Source organism: Protopterus annectens, chromosome 11.part0 (assembly GCF_019279795.1).
Source record: "Protopterus annectens isolate FY-2018-M chromosome 11.part0, PAN1.0, whole genome shotgun sequence".
In the NCBI taxonomy this organism is placed as follows: Eukaryota; Metazoa; Chordata; order Ceratodontiformes; family Protopteridae; genus Protopterus; species Protopterus annectens.
This window is the reverse complement of record NC_056745.1, coordinates 1,249,346,365-1,249,362,475: the sequence shown is the minus strand read 5'-3', so window position 1 is coordinate 1,249,362,475 and position 16,111 is coordinate 1,249,346,365. Positions and strand designations below refer to the sequence as shown.

General features: G+C 40.3%; 1 protein-coding gene across 1 annotated transcript in view; it reads left to right on the top strand.

The window, feature by feature from the left end:
- The window catches only part of SCUBE1 (signal peptide, CUB domain and EGF like domain containing 1), a 4,299,807-nt gene that overhangs the window by 3,247,779 nt on the left and 1,035,917 nt on the right, over positions 1–16,111 (top strand). The window lies entirely within an intron of this gene.

Here is a 16,111-nt window from a genome sequence, read left to right as displayed (position 1 = left end):
ATTGCTTATGGAACCGGAGGTGGTTGTTGTTAGTAAGAGCCGGTTCCCGTTATTGGAACCAGTATCTCCTACTCTAAAGTCTCCAGTCCTGCAGTCAATGACTTCTTCTATATCTTCTTGCCAGTCCTGAAGACTATCTGATAAGGATGTGAATCTTGTGGTGCAGAGGCTTCTGCAGACACAGGCACTAGAAAAATTTTGTCAGGGCCGACCCTTGGGGCTTCAGAACTGACTAGGACCCAGCCCATTTTTACTGTTCTTCCTCCGATTCGATCTGAAGTTTCAGAGCTGGAGTGTTCGGAGTTGATGATTGTGGAACCGCCGGAGCCGACACTCACCAGTCAGGTCCAGAGAGGATAGTCATACCAACCTGTCAGTTCCGACTTTGCCCCTTGGGGCCTCGGCTTGGGTGAGTTCGGCACCTACCTCAGGCTCAGAGCCCACCACTTCGCTGCCACGGAGACTGCCTGTTTCTGCAGATCCAGGTGTCTCTTCAGATCGGAGCAGAGGGGCCTTTGATGCCATGAGGAGAGCATTGTCTCCACGGGCATCCACATCATCAGTACCAGCAACCTCCTCTCCTAAAGCACCTGCATCTGCCTGTGCTTCACTGATCCCTCAAAAGTGTAGAGACCCAGAGCCTGAGGTCGCCCCATTGGGTGTGCCCTGCTCTTCTGAAACTTCCCCAGAAGCTCCCACTGAGGAGGTTCCCAGGCAGAGGCTTTGCATGAGGAAGCACACACAGGAATCCATCACATCGGATACTGACTTAGATGAGTCAGAAGGGTCCCCATGCTTCCTTCTGGAGGTATCTCTTTTGGTGATATCTTGGAAATACTCAAACAGAAGGGTGGCTGGAAGCCCATTAACCCTACTGATGATGAGTCAGTACTCCTGAAGGCTTTCAGGACTCAACCGTCCACCTCTTGGGTGACTCCACCTTTTGATGAAATGACAGACCTTCTTTCTCGAAAGGCATGGGAGTCCCCGGATACCATGGAACCTGTCCCTCGAAGACCTAACAAATTCATTAGGTCACCCCAGGACAAGGCTTTCCTTACCAAAGGCGTACCCGTTGATGCTATGGTGGTGACGGCAGCCACCAAAAAGTTGTCAGAGACCTCTACATCTGTTCATTGTCCTAATAGGGATTCTAGGATCATGGACAGATACGGAAAGTGCATGTTTAGTTCAGCGGTCTTTGCTCTTCGATCCCTGAACTGTCTTACACATTTTACTAGACTACACAGAGATCTCCTTAAGGAGTTGGGAGATACTCTTCAGGGTGCAGTAGCTGCTGGGGGTCTCAGACAAAGTAACCTCCCACCTTGCTACCCTAAATTCCCCTCATAAACTTTTCCATGCATCTGATTTCATATGCAGCTGATGGAATGAGCAAGGCAGCAGGTACAGGAATTGCTCTTAGGAGACACTCCTCGATGCACTTATGTTCCTTTGTGGAGACCTATAAGTCATCCTTTGTTAACACCCCCTTTGATGGTTCATCCCTTTTTGGACCGAAAGTGAAGGAAACGATTACCAGGTGTGAGCAAAATGGAAAGACTCTGTCTGCTGTAGGAATCCATTTTTCCACCCCTACTAGAAAGGTCAGAAAAGTGGAAAGATGTGGTTCCATAAATTCCATGGAGCTTTTTTTGACATGCATGGTGAAACCCCCTCTAGAGGCAGAGGAGGGGGAAATAATGGAAGATGCCATCTACGTGGCAGAGGGGGCCTGCAAAATCAGGGCGACAAGGATCTCAGTCCTTTGGAAAGCCCTATCAGCGCTCCTGAAAGGAGGCCCGTCTGTCCATCTCTGGAGGCAGTCAAGGGACGCTTATCTTTGTACCCAGACACTTCGCTAAAAATCACAAAAGACCGTTGGGTACAAAGTGTAATATCCAGAGAATACTCCATTCCCTTTGCCCTACCCCTCCGCCCTTTGTGACAAAAATCCCAGACATTCCACCCAGTCACAGGGAACAAACAACCATAGAAATTGCAAGGTTGCTAGAAAAAAAGTCATCCAACTAGTCTCAGCAGACCAGAGAGGATCTGGAACTTACTCAGGGTTCTTTTTAGTTCCAAAGAAAACGGGGGACTGGAGACCCATTTTGGATCTCAACAGATTGAACAAATCTGTAAAAAAAAAGTTCCGGATGGTCACTCTACAGCCTATACTTCCCTTTCTAGGGAAGGACTTTTGGATGTGCTCAATAGACCTCCAGGATGAGTACTACCATGTAAAAATGGCCAGACCATCCAGGGATCATCTGCACTTTCAGCTAGGAGCCAGTCACTTTCAGTTTCAAGTTCTGCCCTTTGGTCTCTCTACAGCCCCCAGAGTGTTCACCAAATGCATGGCAGTAGTCGCAGCTCACCTGAGACACTTAGGATTCCAGGTGTTTCTATATCTAGATGACTGGCTCCTCACCGCCACCACCAAGCATCGACTCATACAAGCAAGGGATACAACCTTAAATCTTTGCAGTCAATTGGGTATTACCATAAACTCAGAAAAGTCTGCTTTATCGCCATCCAAATGTACCATTTTCATAGGAGCAGATCTCAACACCATATCTATGACCATAAAGCTTCCAACAGAGAGAGTTGGGGCCCTTCGACAACAAGACCTGAACCTCATCTCAAAACAAAAAGCCTCAGCTTCAACAGTGCTCAAAATATTAGAAACAATGGCGGCAGCGATCATTGCCATTTCTTTCAGTCGAATGCATATGCGGATACTGGGATGGCTCCTGTTCACACGATGGTCCTTTCAAGAACTTCCAATGTCACACCCGATTATAATAAATTCATGCAAGAAGGATATTCACTGGTGGCTGACTTCTCCTCAAGTAACAATAGGATGCCCTTTTGTTCTACCCACTCCTATTGCCACTGTGACCGCAGACGCCTCCCTGATAGGGTGGGGGGGGTGCATTTTCAGGGAAGGATAGCTCAAGGCACATGGGAGAAACACGAGGCTCATCTGCATATCAATGTCCTAGAGATGAGTGTTGTACTACTAGCGTTGCTGTCCTTTCAACACTTTCTTCCTCTAGGGACTATTGCAATATAGACGGACAACATGTCAGTGGTCTGGTACATAAACAAACAATGAGGAACCAGATCCAATCCCCTATGTCAAGAAGCCCTGAGAGAATGGCAGTGGGCAATATCCACCCAGCACTTTCTGATAGCAGTGCACATTCCGGGGAGATCCAATGTAGTAGCAGACAAATTGAACAGAGCAATTTTATTGCCACACGAGTGGTCCCTGAAAGAAGAAGTAGCGTAAAGGATATTCTGCAGATGGGGCCAGCCTTGCTGTGACCTCTTTGCAACTCCTACCAACACAAAATGCAGCAACTACTTTGCCCAAATCTGGGAAATCCCCCAAGGGAAGCGCTTGTACACAGTTGGACCCCGGGTCTCCTTTACACTTTTTCCCCATTCCCTCTGATACCCACATTTTTCAGAAAGCCAAGACTGTAGGAAGGACCATCATTCTAATAGCCCCTTATTGGCCTTGTCAGATTTGGTTCCCCTTCCTACAGCCTCATCTGCTGAAAGAAGCATAGATCCTGGACTCAGTTCCAGATCTTCTAATTTATTCATCAGGGGCTCTTCATCCTGCACTTCATACCCTCAAATTGACAGCTTGGCTGCTCCCATTCCAAGAATAGCCAGGTTCCGGAATCTCTCACCTGCAGCTCAGAACATCCTAACATCCTCTCATAAATCATCTACCAGGATATTATACCTTAGTAAATGGAAAAGATTTTCCATATGAGCATCCCAAAATGATGTTGACCCATATTTGCTTCGATTGCATCCATTTTAGAGTTTCTGACCAAGTTTTTAATGAAGGGGCAGCTGCAGCAACCATTAGAGTTCAATTGGCAGCAATTTCTCATTTTCATATTGACGATCAGGGAGCTTCTATCATGTCCCATACACTTTCTGAAGCCTTCCATAAAGGTACTGTCCATTTCAGGAACACAAGGATGGAAAGGTGCAAACGAAGACTAATAAACAAACAAATGCACCAAGACCTCAGCGTAAGTGCCAAACGTAGGGCTGGAGTCCACAAAATGTACAGGCACAACGGCAGTAAACTTGTTCCAAGCAAATTACAACGAAACATTTTTACTTAATTTATCATTTAATTTCATTGGTTGTTTCAAATTTTAATTGGGGTATTTAAGTACAAAATTAATGCGCATGTTGCATCTGATGAAGTTTTTTACGAAACGTGGAGGTTATAGTGACTGCGTAGCTGCTACTATTGTGCTTGTGTACCTTTTGGTTTTACTTCAATAAACTGCATTTGCTTGGAACAAGTTTACTGCCGTTGTGTCTGTACATTTTGTGGACTCCAGCCCTACTTTTGGCACTTACGCTGAGGTGCATTTGTTTGTTTACTGTCCATTTCAGGCCACCTATTAGATCCCCGGCTACACCATGGGACCTAAATGTTGTTCTTTTCTCGAATCATTTTACCCCCCTTTGAACCAGCCTCATCTTGTGACCTGAAATACTTATCATGGAAAACCATTTTTCTGGTACCTATCACTTCTGCTCGAAGGGTTTTGGAATTACATGCCTTGTCCGTCAAACCCCCATACTTGATTTTTCACAATGACAGAGTCTCACTGAGAAAAAATCCATCATTTTTACCTAACGCTTGTTTGGAGGCAAACCTCAACCAGACAATAGAATTACCTGTTTTTCCCCCAAATATACTAAAAGTGTGGAACGTATGCTACACCAGATTGATGGCCATAGGCAACTTTGATTCTATGTAGACAGGACTAAGGACTTTAGAAAATCAGAACAGCTTTTTGTCTCCTTTTCAGATTCAAAGAAGGGTACTCCGGTGGTAAAAACCACGTTGTCGAAATGGTTATCAGATTGCATTTCCTTTGTACATAGTTCTGGGCACATGCCACTAAATCATAAAGTAAAGGCCTACTCAACTAGGGCTGTTTCCACATCTTCAGCCTTTCTGGCTAAGCTACCTATAGATTCCATTTGTGCAGCAGCCACGTGGCCTATGCCTTATACCTTTATCACTCATTACAAATTGGATAGGGCCTCCAGGGACAGGGCCTCCTTTGGGTACACAGTCCTGAGGAATTTACTCCCGTGAGCCACCCAAGAAAGATGGTGCTTGGGACCCTAACCCATCAGTGAGATTGAAGGCGAGATGGAACAACTTCACATAAAGAACTTATGTACTCACCATAACGTTCCATGTGAGTTGTTCATCTCGCCTTCATTCTTACGTCCCACCCACCAATCCCCCTACCATGAATTTCTTGAGGACCGGGAAGTTCAGACAAATCTTGGTGGTATTTTGTCCTTATCTACTGTATTCTTATTTTCTTGCCAGGGTAGTTATATATCAGTATAGTTGGCTGCAAACAAGATCTGAGTGAAGCACCACTGCATCATGGGATAGGGAGTAGGCCACGAGCTGCTTGAAGACCTCTGGCTTTTGTATTTGGCTGAGTCGGAGCCGAGGAGCGGCTCCGAACCCATAAGTGAGAATGAAAGCGAGATGAACAACACACATGAAATGTTATGGTGAGTACATAACTTCTTTTTTCTTCTGTGTGACCGTTTTATTCATTGTTTTAGAATCTACCATATATGGTACAATGTTGCCTTAGCTTTACTGATTTCTAACCCAGCAGCACCATTTTGTGGAATTTCACCAAATTAGTGGCAGAGGTCTTATTATTACTACCAAAATCTTCAGTAACTCCTCTCTTTGCCATCACTTCATTAGAAAATGATTCCAGTATTTCCCCTGTATAATGGCTTTAAAACGTTTTTCATCAATTCAACTTCTTTTATTAAATTCTAAAGTTCTTTGTTACTTTGTTCTTCATATGTGTTGGCTGCATACCTGCATAGTGTAACAGAGTATTGTTATTATTTCTCTTCCTCTGTATATTCAACGCTAACTTTCTTTTATTTTTAAATTGTAAATACCCGACTGCTTTATCACTAAAGTAAGCAGTAAAAGACAAAAATCCTTTATTCCATAACAATTTCCAAATTTTAAGGTGCAGTAATCCACACAATGTTATCAGCAGTAAAATGTTCATAAAACACCACATGCTTAAAATTCTCATTCTTTTAAATAAAACTTTTCTCTTGAAATGACATTACTGGATTAGCAAAACTGGATGCCATTGTGGCACCCATTGCTACACCTGCTTTTTGTTTATAAATATTTGTATTAAAAAAAATATTTGTTAAAACTAAATCAGTAAGTGATGTTAATATGTTTTCCACACAGTACCAGTATTGTGTGGAATAAAAGAATATAAAGGTTTGACACCCACTATCACTAACAATTTTTTTATGACGGATAACTCTATTTTTTTTATTTATTTAGTAAGTCTAAACATTAATATAGGACCTAAAACTTTCATAATTTAGTTTGTTTGTTCAGTAAATATAGCTAATTACTTAGTTTTAGACCTTGAAATTGTTGTAATAGGTCAAATTTGTGTATTTTACAACAACAGCTTCTGTATTTTTGGTAAAGCAAAGAAGTAACCCAGTTATGGCTTTTAAGAAGTAAAATAGTCCTAGCAAACCTTCAGAAACTAAACCCTCCTGTAATAAATCCTGTAATGAAACATCAACATTCTATAGGCTGATTCTGAACCTTTTTATAGAATTTTGTTATCATTTATCAAACTTCCCATTTGTATGTTATATTTGTATACATTCATTAAAATCTGCCCAACACCTTTGTTTGCCTTTGTTATTCTAATATTCTTATTTTGTAAAGCTAATAATACTTTTTAAAAAACTTTTTCTTAACAGACTTTACAGATTTTTTTATTTACAATTTCCCTTATTTCTGCTTCACTTGATTTTTGGGTCTATATTAGAAGACCTAAGACACATTCTTTCGAATGCGTCTTGGTCGAACTTAAAAGGCTGAAAACGCAAAATATCGAAGCGGCTGTTAAGCGAATTCTTTCCCTGTCCCTTAGGCTCACCCCTTACCCACACCAACTTACTTGTGTATGATAACCTTAACCTTACACCTATCATTAGCACTAACACTAATCTTAAACGTACACATAATATTACACTACTAAAAACTCTTTCCCTAGCAGTACCACTATTCAGATGATACTTGATGTGGGTTTTGTAGCCAGGGTTTGCTGACAGTGGGAAAGAGGTCAGTGATTTGAGACTCTCACATTTTGAATGTCACACATTTGTGTTGCTCAGTTTTTGTCTCTCATTTGTGTCAGTCATTTATGCTGTTGACCAGTGGTGATGTAATCATATGTGTGTGCATGCGTGTGTGTGTGTGTGTGTGTGTGTGTGTGTGTGTGTGTGTGTGTATATATATATATATATATATATATATATATATATATATATATGGGTCTACTTCACTTGACCTAAAACTCATTTGAGTGACATCTATTTGACCAACACCCAATTGACCTAAATTTCATTTGACCTAAAACTCATTTGACTGACTCCTATTTCACCAACATGTAAGACATAGACTTGTTGTGGGTTTTACTTCACCTATGACTTGTTTGTGATAAAAAGAATTAGCGCTGACTGTTAGAATTCCAGTAGTCATGTAGAAAGTAGTATTGTAGTGTTTCTAAATGTTTTTTTTCTATTTACATTTTTATGGGAAGTATCTAAAGTAATTTGGCAAATGTTTTGTGGGTTCCCAGCAGTAGTGGCAGCATGTAGAGTACTGGAAGACAAGTTAACGGTATATGCCCTTTTCCCCACTGTAGTGCGATCCTGGAGTTTAGTATATGGTGGTGTGGGGGGCATAGCCCCCACCTAGTTTGATTGTACATTGTCCTGTTTCTGTTAAGAGAGTTAGTAAGTAGTTTTTAAGTTCTGGAAAAAGGTAGTTATTGGTGTTCTAAGTGTGCTTGTCTATGGTTTAAGATTTAGTATGTTGAAATTCAGCATTGTAAGCTGTTGGTGAAATGGGAGTCAGTCAAATGAGTTGTCAGTTAAATGAAATTTAGGTAATTTGAGTGTCGGTCAAATGGGTGTCAGTCAAATAAGTTTTAGGTCAAGTGAAGTAGACCCATATATATATATATATATATATATATATATATATATATATATATTTTTTTTTTTACACAGCCTGAAACAGACTAGAACTGTAAATGCATTTACTGAAGAGCTTGAATGTAGACACCACAGACAGAGATGAATCAGGTTTCAGCCAGGTGCCTTCTTCAGCATGTCTGCCAAAGATAATCATCAGATTTAAATGATAAAGCTTATAGCCATCTGATTCATTCAAAACCAGTATAATTAAAAATACATTAATGATAATGTTACCAAATACAGTGAATATTTCTAAATTTGTATACCGTATTTCAGTAAATCAGAAATGTAAAGGAGCTTGAAAAAAGTTAACATAAATTGGCATATCACAGTAAAATATTATATATATATATATATATATATATATATATATATGTGTGTGTGTGTGTGTGTGTATACTATTCAAAATTTTAATCTAAAAACTTTTTGTCAAGAGTGTAACCAATGCAGTTGCTGCTAAGTAGTTAACATTTTGCAGTCATCTGCCTCCATCTAGTGACAAAAAGTAATATTGCCACTAAAAACATCATACATCAAATGGATGCAAATGCTATTTCTGTAAAATTTCTTTAAGTCCAGGTTGGTGTAGACCTCCAGGTGCTAAAATCCACATTCTTTCTTTTTTTCCAAAATTTTTGACATCAGTTCTTATGAATGTGACATAGATATTCATATGTATCAGTCTATGTTATATAATGTACTGTGTTCCTTCATGTACTGTATATCACTCAAAATGTAGGGACATTCATCTGAAGTGACAAGTGGTCAGTTCCATGTAGAAGGCTTTACATGTTCAGGTTACCAGACAAATCACATTCTGAGTGTGGCAAGTAACAGAATTCCTCCCTCTCTCTCTCTCTCTCTGTTTGTATGTGTATATATATATATATATATATATATATATATATATATATATATATATACACACACACACACACACACACACACACACACACACACACACACACACACACACACACACACACACACACACACACACACATACACACATATACATGTATCTGTAGACTTATTTTCAACATGCCCTTTCTGTATCAGGTACCTACACACACACACACACACACACACACACACACACACACACACACACACACACACACACACACACACAGCAATGGAAATAGTTAACAGTATAGTATATAACATTTCCTGTTTCCTTTGTGCTTGTACAGTCTCCATCGTGGCAAGCAAATGCTAAATGGTACTGCCTGATGTCTGGGAAATGTGATCACTGATAACAGCTTTCAATGAGCTGGACCTTATCAGTTGATTTTCATTGCTCAGGTCCATGATCAGATGTCCTGTTCCGAAGTAAGCAGTGAAAACCGTAATTCATAATGCAGTATACATCTGTTATTCTTTAGCAGTTATAATCATAGGTTGGTACTAGGCTGTCAGCCCTAGGGCCTATATAAGCTTAGCCATAACAATTCCCTGGATATTTCTTCCCACAGTATTTACTTCCCTGGACCCCTGTAGACCAAAATAAACTGATTGACAAATGCAATTTATAAAGTCAGAAATGTGTGGATCCTTTTCATCTGTCCATTCAATCTAACTATTGTATATGAAGCCATGAATCCACTTGTCAGATCTTATCCAGCCATCTGTTAGTGCTCTAAGCCTCGAGCTCCTTTAGTTTATTCCCTCTCTTAATGTCCTGTGCCCCTTCTAGCTCAGATATCATTTGCCTCCATTGGAACAGTTGATTAATCTCAAGGTACAGCTAAGTACTATTGTAAATCAGTAAAATGTGGTTGTAGTTGCTAACGTATTATAAACTTTTTATAAACCTCTTATTTTCCAATATAATATTAAGATTCTATTCTCCTGTCTCCTTATTAGAATAAACTTATATATTTTTTCCTGCCTCCTTTCCTTGCAGGGCTCAGGCAGTGCCTGGCATCTCCTTTCTGTTAAAAAGTAGAGGGAAGATAATAGCAATAGTTGGTGTCTCTGTCCTTTGATCATAGTGTTGTTGTGGTTGTTGTTAGTGCATATCTAAATGTGAACATAAAATTCTGCCCTAAGATCCACACGAGTTATGCGCTGTGTGCTTGGAGAGGGAACATTTAGATGTGGATTGTTCTATTTGTCAGGGGTTGGCTCCATATTCCTTTTAGACATGAGAGGCAAACTAATATTAAAAGGCCTTTTGCCTCTAAATCATCAGTTAGGTTCTTCAAAGAGGTCAGATAAGAGAGAAGAGAAAGACGAGAAAAAAGAACTCAAGAGAAGGAAGACTGACAAACTTCAATAGTCTTCAAATCCAGAAATCTCTGTAAATGAGAAAGATGCTTGTCATACTGTGTCTACTTTTATTGTGCATAGGTCTCCTTTTGTTATTAGGTATAAATCCCTTCCCAGACCTTCCAGCAACTCTCATTTGAGAGAGAGAGAGTGAGAGAGAGAGAATTATTGGGATTCATTTCTTCCAAGACCTTCTAAAGGCTGCTTCACTGAAGTCCTTTAGGTCCTTCATAAATATTTTCAAGGAGGTTTGGGAAGTTATGATGAGGGCCTTCCTGAAGACTCAGTGTTGAATATCATTCCATCCCCTTGTTTCTCTAAGACAGATCACATTGGTCCATTTTCATATCTCAGCTCCCTCCCCAATGCCTGTTTCTACACAGGTGGTCTTGGAGCCAGTTTGCCTACTGGAGCCTATATGCTTGTAGGTGATGAGTTATTTTTTGGCTCTGACTAGAATGGTACCCAACAAGTGACTCAGTCAACTCCAAGACATTTGATGTCTCAGGACTGACCAGTCAGTGCTGATAAATCAGCACCATCGTCTGCACCCACTCTCATGGGTCCTGTTTCAGTGTTGGAGTCATTGGCCTTTGAGATACCAGTATTGATCTCCATCTTGGGGCTGTCCTTGGATCTTCCATCCAATCTGATCTTGGATCCTGTGGGTTGGATTCCAATCTTTGGCACAGCTTGCCTTCAGCAGTGATTGGTTAGCACTGGCGTCCAGTAATCTGATGCCAGTGGACCCCGATCTGCTTTTGAGGTTATAGAGAAGATAACAGCATCTCTTTGAGATCCTCTACAGAGCATCTCCCAGGGCTAGCTCTGCCTCAAGATACTCTACTGTCTGTGTTTCAGCTGACTCATCTAGGTTCTCAGGGATAGATCAAAATGTGTATCCTCAAAGAACCTTTAAGAGTCTCCACAGTATATTCTGGAGACTCAGACCATCCTCACTCATTGGTTTCTAGGAAGAGGACATGTAAGAAGAAACATGTGGACTCCCCTGAGGATTATTCCATATGTGGGCTTGGATGATAAAGTATTCCCCACAATCCCTTACTGAAAATGCCTTATTTGGTGAAGTCCTTGAATTAATGAGACAGAGGGGATCTTAGCCCACCGAAGTGCCTTCTGAGGATGACTAAGTGATATTTGAAGCATATCATTCTACTTCTTCTAACTCTTGGGTGGTCCCCCCAGTATGTCGTCTTATAGACCTGGTTGCCAGGAGGACATCACAGGAAGCAGACACAACCAAGTTGATACCCTAGAAACTTGATGATTTTTTTGTTATGAAACCAAAACTTTATTGAACAAAAATTATATCATCATATTACATAATCCACAGACATTAAATTATTACATCACTTATGAATCTGTAAATAGTTGTCTACCAACCTAGTCCATCTTTACTCAGTACAATCCATAAACTGTCGTAGTATACATTCTATTAGACAGAAAGTATTATACCTTTGATAATACATAATCCACTATATCTCATGAGATTTGAAATACAAAGAAGGAAATATACAGATTTAAAAATCTTTATCTGACAAAAATAAATGTAAACCAGAGTGTCTGCAAAGCTTTCATATCAGTTTGTGCATTGGACCATGCTTTTAACTTGTAACTCTTCTAATGATATTTAAATAACCAACTGTCAGGAATGCTCTTCCAATTTTGAAAGATATGTGACAGCATTGTAAGATTTAGATTTCAAATCTGCCAGTACATGTTCATTGTTAATGGAGTTGACTCTGCTTTTATGCCAAGCAGCCAGAAGATAGTATTACAAACATTAGGTAATATCCTTTGAGTGGCCCACTGAATGGTGCAGATTAGTTTCTTCCACAATCTGTGTGTGTGGCAGTGCCATATTAAATAACCATAATCTGTGTCAGTCTCCATCTCCAGCACTTATTCTAACCTGGCTCCCCGATTACACAGTCTTTCTGTTGTAGTCTGCCAGCACTGTAACAGTTTTAACAATGTGTACTGTGTTAGGTGTGACATCAGTCCATTTGAGGAAATTCGGGCTGTTGCCTGAACATGTAACAGTTTACACCACTCTGTACATGTTTGCCATTGTATTTCATAAATTTGCTGTTAACAGTAGATACACCACTACCACTTATTTTTTAACTCTAACAGTGGTAGCACAGGGTTGTCAAATAACTCGTATATTGGCTTTAGTGCACTGCTAGCACCAAAGTGAAAATAGCCCTCCAGGATAGTGTGTGCCAGAGCTCACGGCAGTGTGAGATTGTCCAGTGGACTACATCTGGTATTTGTGATACTCTCTCTAACCTGTAAATGTTGTCACCATTGCACCTTTAAACTAAGTAATCTTTTACTGAGACCAAGGAAGATAAAACGGTGAGTTGTAAAATCCCATAAATCCTTTATAAACCAACTGCCTTCCTTGAGCCATTCCTTCCAGCATATTGTTTTGTTTGTGATTATTCCATACACCAGAGAACAATGAGTAGACAAGTATATTAAGAGAGGATTTCCTGACCTGTACATCAAACCATACTTCTGTCCCTCCCAGATCCCACATTTTGGAGGATGGTTGAAACCTTTTGTGCCACTGTTCAACAGTTCCAAAAGTTAATTCTTTTTCAGCTCATATTAGTGGATGGGTAGATGTGGCATGCATATAGCCTATAACTACTTTGCCATATAGAAAAAAATTGAAAAGTCCCAACATTCTATTTTGAGGGACATCAAGTGATTTTGACTGATCCATCGAGGCTTCCCTTCCCATATTAGGTGGCTGACCTCTTTTTGATGTTTCTAGGTGAAGGAGGAAAAGGTTGCATGGGGGAGATGCCACAGAAAGAAGAGTACTCTAGGTAGCATAAACATTTTTATTGCTTAGATTTTGCTCAGAGAGGATAATGTTAATAGTCTGTGATGCACCAGTTTACTCTGAAACCACTCTAGGCAAGTCACAGCATTCAGATCTGCAGTCTTTTCAAGGGTATCCAGTATTTGAATTCCCAAATAAGTATGTTCTTCCATTAAAGTTACTGGCATTCTAGACAATTGTTGGAAGGCTAGCTTGGATATCATACTGAGTGGGAATACTGCAGAACTTATCTACATTTACCTGTAGACCTGTATGAAGTATGAGTGAGTGAGGAAAGGTTACAATTGTGGATGTCTGTGTATTAGGGTGACTCAGCCAAATAATACAGTCATCAGCATACCACATTGTAAGGGGTCCTGTCCAGCCTGCTATGTTCATATGGTAGGTACTGGAATGGTGGTGTAAATATTTATCTAGGATATAAGTAACAACTACAAACAAGGAGGGAGAGAGCAGGCAGCCTTTTTGAGTACCTCTTTCAAGCCATATCCTGTCTGACAACAGTACGTTAGAGGTGCTTTGGGCTGCTGGCTGAATATATAACAGTCTGCATCACTCTATAAAGACTGTTGGAAACCTTAACAAGAAATACCAAAAAAATTGCCAGTTCACTTAGTCAAATGTTATACTGAAACCAATCAGTTAAGCTGTAGCTTATATATTATATTTCCTACAACCTGCTTACATATTCAGCCACACTCTTCTTAAGTATGGATTACCAGCTCTTTTTCTTACAAATCCGATTTGACAGTTTTGGGAGTATTTTGTCCAGTCTGCTGAGAGGATCTTGGCGAAAATCTTCAATTCAGTGGACAGTAATGAGATGAGTCTGTAATTACCTGGGTCTGCTTTGTTTTCTGGGGTTTAGGAAGCATGGGAACTTTAGCCATTTACAATTCCTTGGGAAATGCACCACAATTAATGACTGCTAGGTACATTTGGAATAGGGAGACAGAAAGCTGATGCTTCCAACATTTACAGAACTCTGCTAAGAAACCATCCATTTCAGGTGCCTTACTCATGGGCAGAGTATTGATTGCAACAATTGCTTTGGAGACAAATTGGTTTAGTCATCTTTATAATATCTGCTAGTGAGAAACATTAATCTCCACCCTCTTAAGCACCAAATTTTCTGGACTGTTTCCTTCCTCACAATCCCATCTCGTATTTTTATGGAACCCTTCACTTAGTTAATGTTAGTCCCTTGCTGGCTCCTGGGGCCAGTAATAGCTGTCTCTTGGGCACATTCTTTACATTTATATGCTAACAGTTTGTGGGATACAATGCCTTTAACCCAAGAAAAAAGTTTATACCACTCTCCATGACCAGTGATTTCTCCCACCACAAGTCTTCTATGTTGTGCCTTGAGAGTGACACTATTTTTAGTTGTCCTACTGTTCTGACAGTGTTAGTCCTTATGTAACCTTATCAACTCCTCTGTATGTTGAGCCACTTCCATTTTCCTTCTCTTCTGCTCTGGTTTTTGGTCCCTAACATAATATAAAACCTTACATTTGAATCTTTGTTGTTACTCCTCATATCTTCTTTTTTTTTGCACTTTCCCCTCCAGAAGTTTTCTTTCCTTTCAGCACACCAGGTTTTGAATGGTAAGATCTGATGTCTTTTTCATCCGTTCCTCAACAGATGGGTCTTGGATCCAACCTCAGAATCGACTTTGGCCACTTTTAAAGACTTGACTCCCCAGCTCGAGTTCCACCTCTTACCCATAATCCTCCTATCTAGCTAGAACTACCTTTTATATCGTTTGCCACTTCAGCAAATGGACATGGTTTACCATAGCTCTGGCGATTAGTGGAAAGGATATTATTAGTTAGGACCTTATTAGTATCCTATCATATTCTTGTTGTTCCTGCATCCCATTTTTCCTGTTAGCTAATATAATTATATATAAAAATATGGTGTCTTACTTATGTCCAGTCTTTTGAACTTTAGTCCTTTTGCCTTGGCAGTATTTTTCCCTCTTTCTAGTGTTACCTATTATAGGTACTTTTAAAATCCCATTGTTGGTATTTATTCTCTAATTTGTTACCATTGTTTATTGGCTCTCTGCATTGACACAAGGCAGGAGTCAGAGCTTGAAGTGGCAGAGTTGAAGATGTTAAGATTTGCACTGGGTGTGACGAGGATGGACAGGATTAGGAATAAGTATATTAGAGGCTCAGCCCAGGTTGGAAGGTTTGGAGACTAAGCCAGAGAGGCAATATTACGTTGGTTTGGACATGTGCTGAGGAGGGATGCAGAGTATATTGGGAAAAAGATGCTAAGGATGTAGCTGCCAGGTAACAGGAAAAGAGGGAGGCCTAAGATAAGGTTTATGGATGTGGTGAGAGAGGACATGCAGGTGGTTGGTGTGACAGAGCAAGATGCAGAGGACAGGAAGAAATGGAAACAGTTGATCTGCTGTGGCGACCTCCTAACGGGAGCAGCTGAAAGAAGGTTTGTTGGCTCTCTGCATTTTTTTCTGTCTCTTCATTTTGGTTTATCTCTACTTTACCTTGTCTGATAAGCTTACCAGCTTCAAACAATGCACCTCCTGTGAGCACAACATCCCTACCTTGATTGCTCTTCAGGATTGTATTTATTGTTTGGACTCAGCCCATTTGGATGTTGAATATGAGATTTGTGTGGTGTCCATCCACTGGACTTTGGCTGAACACTTCAACAAGCTAGTTCTCAAGGGTGTATTACACTATTCATCTGCATCTTCTATGGGAGCTGCCCTTCCTTCCAAGGAGCCTTTCAAGAAAACAAAGGGAGATTTATCAACTAAGGGTAAAGAGGCTAGGAAAATATTCCTGATTGTTCTCCCTC